Below are 7751 nucleotides of genomic sequence, written 5' to 3' on the forward strand. Positions count from 1 at the left end.
TAAGAAACAAAACAGATGAACACAGGGGAAGGGAAAAAAAGAGAGGGAAGCAAACCATAAAATACTTTTAATTATAGAGAACAAACTAAGGGTTGATGGAGGGAGGTGGGTGGGGGATGAGCTAGAAGGGTGAAGGGTGTTTTTTTTTTTTTTTTACATTTTACTTATTTTTGATAGAGAGAGGCACAGAGCACAAGTGGGGGAGGGGCAGAGAGAGACGGAGACCTAGAATCTGAAGCAGGCTCCAAGCTCTTAGCAGTCAGCACAGAGCCCGATGCGGGGCTCGAACTCACAAACCCACAAACCGTGAGATCATGACCTGAGCCAAAGCTGGACACTTACCCAACTAAGTCACCCAGGTGCCCCTAACGAACTAGAATTTAAATAAAAACTTGAAATAAAAAAAAAGTATGGCAGTTTTCCAGCAATAAATGGACTCGTCAAAGAACTGGAAAAGTTGAAATTATTGACACCAGTGAATTCTTGTTGACAGATCTCACTGGGAAGAAGTTCATTAGAAGACATTAGCTTTAGTAGCATGACCTTAGAATTAAGAATGAGAATTTTTGGCATCAGGATAGAATAGCATCATAATATGCGTGCTATTTGCAAGGAAAAATGTAAATTTAATTCAATTTAAAATCATGAAATACTTGTTGAATAGATGCATTGAGCTGGACTACTGTGTTTCAGGTTCTATTCAAAGGTTTGAAAAACCAAAGAGGAATAAAGCCAAAATGGTCACTTCCCTTATAAAACTTCCACTTTAATGAAGAAAGGAGAAGAAAAACCAGTACTTTCACTATAAGGGGAAGGGTATATTGTGAAAATACCTAGAAGAATGAGCTAGCCTTGTCCAGATGCCCTTTAAATTTTTAATATCTGAGGATATTAAATATAAGTTAAAACATGAAGGATTAGTAAAAGTGTTAAAAAAAATTCCTATTTTACTCTTGCTTCCTCGGCTTAGTTGATTTTTAATTGCTTTAGGTCAAATGTTGCATTATTTTATGTTTAGGTTAAACTACTACTAAGCTTACTTAATAATACTCATGGCATAATAATACTTGTGTATTATTTGAATTTACTAATTAAACATGATAAAAATGTATTTAACATCTGAAGTTTGAAGAATGCATCATTCTTTCTAAATAGAATATGAATTGCATAAAATTCTCACTTATTACAAGTACGTGAAGGAAAGGAAAAGGAATCAAAACATTTAAAAAGTAATTATTCTGCAGCAAGCCTTTCCTAGGTACTATAGCATCAGGATAACAATAGCATAATGACAAATGTTATTGTTTTTATAAATATCCATACATAACAGATACTTATATATGATTTATACAGATGATAAATTATATAAGTTTATAGTGTAATGATTGATACAATTATTATCCCTGTACAGAATTTTCACTACATGCATGGTTTTATATTAAGTTTGTAAGAAATTAAAAATGAGTTACAAACCACTTTATGTACATTCTACTTGTTACGATGATTATCCTTACATGACAATTATGTTAACTTATTTTATCAACAATTATATGGCACCTACTATGTGCTAAACCCCAAGCATAGAAAGAATTCAATCCCTACCCCAGTCCACAAAGAGCCCACAATTTAGAGAGGAAGTTGGACACGTAATGGTTCCATATGTAGTTCAGGAATGAGCAAAAACTCTTACATCTGTAATCTCATTTGATCCTGATAAGGTAAATAAGAAAAGTATTCTTATCACATTAACTTTAAATTATTTTTTAATGCTTATTTATTTTTTGAGAGAGAGACAGAGCATGAGCGGGGGGAGGGGCAGAGAGAGGCAGACACAGAACCTGAAGCAGGCTCCAGGCTCTGAGCTGTCAGCACACAGCCCGACGCGGGGCTCGAACCCACAAACTGTGAAATCGTGACCTGAGCCGAAGTGGGATGTTCAACCAACTGAGCCACCCAGACGCCCCTGTCATGTTAATTTTAAAAGAAGCAGTTAAATGACTTCCCTATTACCACGCATTTCGTAAATTACAGAAGCGCACTATGTGGCCGCAGATGACGGGAATTCACAAAGCTAAATAAAAACCACTTGAATCGGGTCCAAAAATCAGAATAAAATATAGAATTTTTAGATAAAAAGTTATCTAGATAATGGTCTCTAATGCAGCTTCTCTCAATTCCCCACTAAAAAAAAAAAAACAATTAAGAAATGGAGAAGAGATGAACATTAATCTAAGAGTGGCAATTAGCTATTACCAACATCTGGGGCTGGAGAAGAGATTCATTAATCACAAGATGTGTGGATCCCAATTAACAATCATAATCAGAAGTTATCATTCATTCATTATTAAATGTTTGCTGTGAGCCATTTTGTTCTTCCTTGAAAGAGAGGTAGTAATATGATTTAGCTTTTTATCTCTACTATTCTGGATCCAGTTTGAAAAAAAGAAGTATCTACACTGAGCAGAAAACTGGGCAAGCAGTCCTTCTGTCTGAGATGGTCAACATGAATTCAATCATTTTTAACTTCCCAGAGACTGCCACACCCCAAAAACAGAAGGGCAAGGCTTATTCATGTGTGTTTATGTCGGTGGGAGAAGGGGTGAAGGTCTGGGCATGAAGCCCAACATGGCAGCTGTAATTTAAGAAACAGAGTGAATGGAGTCAGAAGAGTGAGGCATTCTTTGTTTTTGTATTCTATGATTTCATATCATTTTAAAAATAAGCATTAATAGAGGTGCCTGGGTGGCTCAGTTGATTAAGCATCGGACTCTTGGTTTCGGCTCAGGTCTCACAGTTCTTGAGTTTGAGCCTAACATAGGGCTCTGCTCTGACAGCGCAGAGCCTGCTTGGGATTCTCTCCCTCTCTGTCTGCTCCTCCCCTACTCTCGCTCTTTCTCTCTCTCGAAAATAAAATGAATAAACATTGATATTGTTTTCTACCCAGCTGGTACATTCATTAGCATTAAACGCTAGATCCTTCTCTTCCTTGACCCCAAGAAGCCATGCCCACAAAGTCCTAACCTCCTTAGGCAGGGTCCCTCTGTTCCATTTCTGAAACAAGCTCTCAGACAGTAGCCGGAGTTGCCCCCCAAGGCTGTGAGCTGCTGACGCTTCTGGCTCCTCATCTCCATGGCAGCCTGATTCGTGGCATGCTTCTCCTGCAGAGCGGGCTGCATTTTCTCCATTTGCTTGGTGAGGAAGTCCATCTTCCTCTTGAAAAAGCCCTTGGCATCCTCAGCTGTCTTTTCTATATAGTAACCTGTTCCCACATTGATGAGGACATGTTCCACATCATGTAGCTTCCCAGGGACATACATAGAACTCTTCACTGGGACAAGTAATTCCATTCTTTTCCCTTGTCGTCATGAACAAGAACTCCAGCTGGTTCTCAAGTATCTCCAGCTGCGGCAGGTTCAGTTTGGTGATGTTAACTGACTCGGCCATGTTGGGAAGGATACACATTTTTTTAAAAAGCATTAATATAAGCACTTAATAATAGGAGATCCTATTTCTATGCAGTAATGCTTAATAAATTATATGCTTGCTCATCTAATTCAGGCCACATATGTGGGAATGACAAGTATTCCAGCTCTTAACATTACAAGTAAAATTTAGACCAAGTTCAGGAACATCCCTCCTTCTGTTATAAAATGCTTGCTCCAATCTAGCAACACCCAGTGGGTATGAGCAGTGACAAGGGGAATTTATACACCCTGAATGCACCACATCTCAACAGACTGCTTCTTACTCTAGATTAAGTAAATATATACAAACACCCCTGAGTTCTGCTTCTGCTCAGGACGCAGGAACCTTCAAGAAAGTGTCATTTCCGAACCAACAATGACAGAAAAAAAAAAAAGCAGATTATTTACAAAATCATAGCTTTCTATTGCGCTCAGCGGAGAGTTAAAGTCATGAGTCAAGTAAACTGTATTCCAGAAAGAGATAATCCCCTTTTGTGAGCAACGGGACACAGGAACTGTTTTATTTTAGCCACTAGAAGATGTGGAGGCCATACAAACAAGTAAGAAAGAAATGGCTGGAATCGTAACACATTATTAAAGAGCAAATGTGGGCTAGCAACAGGTTAGAATAACTAAAATCCGCAGACCCAAGGAGGGGTTTATGTTCATGTAGAAGCCTTTTGCATTGCTCCCCAGTAGGTGATCATGAGAGAGGTCAAGGATGTGGTGGGAGACGAGACCCCTTCGGGGGTGCAGGAGGCAGCTGCTGCTGGGCACAGACACACAGCCCTGCCAGACGGCCTTCATCCTTCTCTGCTATGAAGCAAAAACCCTAAAACTAGGTGCATGCGCAGCAATCGCTCGACACCCAGCGCCACTTAAAAATTAATTCTGAGAAAAGAATAGAAGCAAAAATCCCTCTGTTTTTGATTGAGGGTAAGAAAGCCCTCTTAACTCAGGATAAAGGCAAAAGTCAGTTGTGTCTCGAGAACACCTGTACCTGAGAGGGAGACAGGAAGCCATTATGGATGCAGGATTCTGCGTCCATTTCAAGCAGGGGCTCGCCACCCCCGGAGAAGGAGCAGGAAACACCCTCCTGCCCGAGACAAATCACAGATCCGTGTCTGTGATGACCTTAGAAAGCCTCATCCCCAAAGGCCAGATACACAGGGCCTGCCTACGGTGGAGGCCGGCCTGGGCAAGGGCCAGCCCAGCATGACCCCATGGCAAACTGGTCCTGAGGAAAGTGAAAGTGCTCCCACTGAGGATGGAGGGAGAGTACCCTCTGAGGTCTAGGGGTGCAGGGCACCCCGAGGGCAGAGGGAGCCGGAAAACCCTGTGCACCAAGCCCTGCTCTCAGCACAGGTGAGAACAGCATCCGGAATGGCATCGAACAAAACAATAGCAACAGTGGAACCCGCACCCGGGACAACTCCTGACACAACTGAACTGGAACTCTGTATGTAATCTATTTCTGGCTGATTTTAGTAACTGCTGTCTTCAGTTATCAGCAGTTTCACTATCTATCCAGCTGTTTTGTATTTTTGTTTTGTTTTTAATTCTGCTTAGAATTTGCTGAGATTCTTGCATCTTTGCATCGATGTTTTTTTTTCTCAATTTTAGAAAGACCTTACCACTTTTTAAATATATATATATATATATATATATATATATATATATATATTTTTTTTTTTTTTTTTAAGAAAGTGTGAGTGGGAAAGGGGCAGAGAGAAAGGGAGACACAGAATCTGAAACAGGCTCCAGGCTCTGAGCTGTCAGCACAGAGCCCGACGCGGGGCTTGAACTCGCAAACCACGAGATCATGACCCGAGCCAAAGTCGGACACTTAACTGACTGAGCCACCCAGGTGCCCCGCTGTGGATGTTTTCTAATTTGTGGTTATATGCCAATGCTTTCACACACAGAAAATGTAGAGAATAAGTTGACTGATATATATTTTCCACACCTCCATCTTTTGTCAAGCTGTGGGAGCTGAGAGAAGGGTCAATCTGTCTGATCTAGTTGGGCCTGGGGTTTGTCACACATGGTGTTTGATTGTGTTTGATAGAGTTCGCCACTGACTTTAGATACTCTGAGAGTTGCATGGACACTTTCTTATCAGCAGGACATGGGGCTAAGAACTGGTAGGATTCGGCAATCTGCCTGGGCTTCAGAGCTGAGCCCCCAGAGAGATCTCTTCCTACTTCCCAGCCTGGCTGGTAAGTTTCTGGGTCAGCAGGGCCCTCTCTTTGCTCTCCAGGGTTTCCCCTTCATTTCTGTGCCTTCGAGAGAACTCCATAGTCCCATTGTCTGTTCCTCAGCCTTCAGAAGGGGCCTCCCTGTCTGGGGTGATTCGGAAGGTCTCAGAATTTCTCTCAGTGCTACTCTGATGCGTTCAGGCTTTAGTATCTGCAATACTGGGGCGTCTCTGGAATTTCTCACAGTTCTGTCACCGCACCTCCAGACTTTGGTGAATAAAAGCCCTCATCCCCTCAGGTGACCCCCTCAGTCTGCATGTCCAGCTCCCAGCTTTTGGTAGTTGAAAACCTAAGGAAGTTTTCCGAACAGCCCTTCCTCACTACTTTGTAGGCAAAAGGCGGCACGTTTTGGACAGACTTCTATCGGCTCTCCTGCTGTCCCCACCATACTCTAAAGGTGACTGCTTGGTACTGGGGCGAGGGTCTCATGTGCCCTTGGGAGAATCCTTCTCCGTTCTCCTTCAGTACCCCAAGTGTTGATACATGACTCCCAAGGGTCTGGTGACGATGTACAGGAAAATGTTGGTGTTCGAACGCAGACTTGCTCTGGGGTTGGGCCGCTTATAATTCTAATATGACTAGCCAGCCTGCATGGTGATGGGAAAAGATTTTCAAAGGTTAGCTGTTTTCACCTACCCGTCATCTATGGCGGATTCCTCTTCCACCCAGGAGAAAGTTCAGCCATGGGTCTCAAGTCTCCTCTAACTTGGCCTGGGGCGGGGTGTGGATTTAGTTCTTTTAGATTTCTTTGAGGCCACAGCAAACTGTCCCTCCCATCCCTTGTGACGGCTGTTTTCGTTTGAATAGCTGCTTTTCACCAGATCTTCATAATCTCTACTATTTACTAGAAAGTAATATTCAGTTATTATCAAATGGTGACCCTTAAGTTATTCTCCAGCCTCCACTGCACGTGCAGTTATCACTCTTCACATTCCACATTCCATTACCCTGGTGTTTAAACGTTTTTCTTCAGGGGTGCCTGGCTGGCTCAGTCAGTTGAGCGTCCGACTTCCGCTCAGGTCACGATCCTGCTTGCGGTTCGTGGGTTCGAGCCCCGCGTCGGGCTCTGTGCTGACAGCTCAGAGCCTGGAGGCTGCTTCAGATTCTGTGTCTCCCTCTCTCTCTGCCCCTCCCCTGCTCACACTCTGTCTCTCTCTGTCTCAAAAATAAACATGAAAAAAATTTTTAAATTTTTTCTTCATAGTCTTCTCACTGTGTGAAGTCTTTACTTATATGCCTACTTAATTATTGTCTAAATTTCTCCCCCAGAGTATGATCTCCATGAAGGTAGAAGCTTGGATTGTTTACATTGGCCGCTCTATTCCAGTACCCAGAAGAGTGACTGGCACTGGGTAGATACTCAATAAATACATATTGAATAAATGAATGAATGAATGTTAGGGTGAAGAGTTTGTTTACTTCGCATGACTACAATAAAAATCCACCTCCTCTTGAGAAGTGCTTAGAATTTGAACTGCTAGTTGCCCATAAGCTGGGAGGCTGAACTGTGAATAGTATACGGTATAAATCACCCAAGTCCAGAAGTCTGCCTCAACACCAGCAAGCTGGTGACTCTTAAGCAAATCAGTTTTATTCTCCTCGCTCGCACAACCAAGTCTACAGAAAAGCTGGACATTACCAAGTTGGTCTTGGTACCGGAATGAAATTGCAAACCTAATTTAAAAATAGAAGTTATTAAAAATAGAATGATTGTTAAAAAAGGAAATGTTAAAAATAGAAGTTCTAGAAATAAACATGACTTAAGTAGTTACCTGGAAAAAGAAGAAAAGAAAACCTTTAGAAAATCTCATGGGGTGCCTGGGAGGCTCAGTTAGTTTAGCATCAGACTCTTGATATCGGCTTAGGTCATGGTCTCACTACTGGTAGAATCGATCGCATACCCTTGTCCGGGCTCCCAGCTGACAGTGTGGAGCCTGCTTGGGATTCTCTCTCTCTGTTCCTCCCCCACTCACGAGTGTGTGCACATGCTCTCTCTCTCTCTCTCTCTCTCAAAATAAATAAATAAACA

The 7751-nt window shown here is 42.2% G+C and overlaps 1 pseudogene; it reads right to left on the reverse strand.

Moving 5' to 3' along the window:
• Positions 1 to 2969: 2969 nt before the first annotated feature.
• On the reverse strand, positions 2970 to 3444 carry LOC122203157 (annotated as a pseudogene).
• Positions 3445 to 7751: the final 4307 nt, after the last annotated feature.

Source organism: Panthera leo, chromosome D3 (assembly GCF_018350215.1).
Source record: "Panthera leo isolate Ple1 chromosome D3, P.leo_Ple1_pat1.1, whole genome shotgun sequence".
In the NCBI taxonomy this organism is placed as follows: Eukaryota; Metazoa; Chordata; class Mammalia; order Carnivora; family Felidae; genus Panthera; species Panthera leo.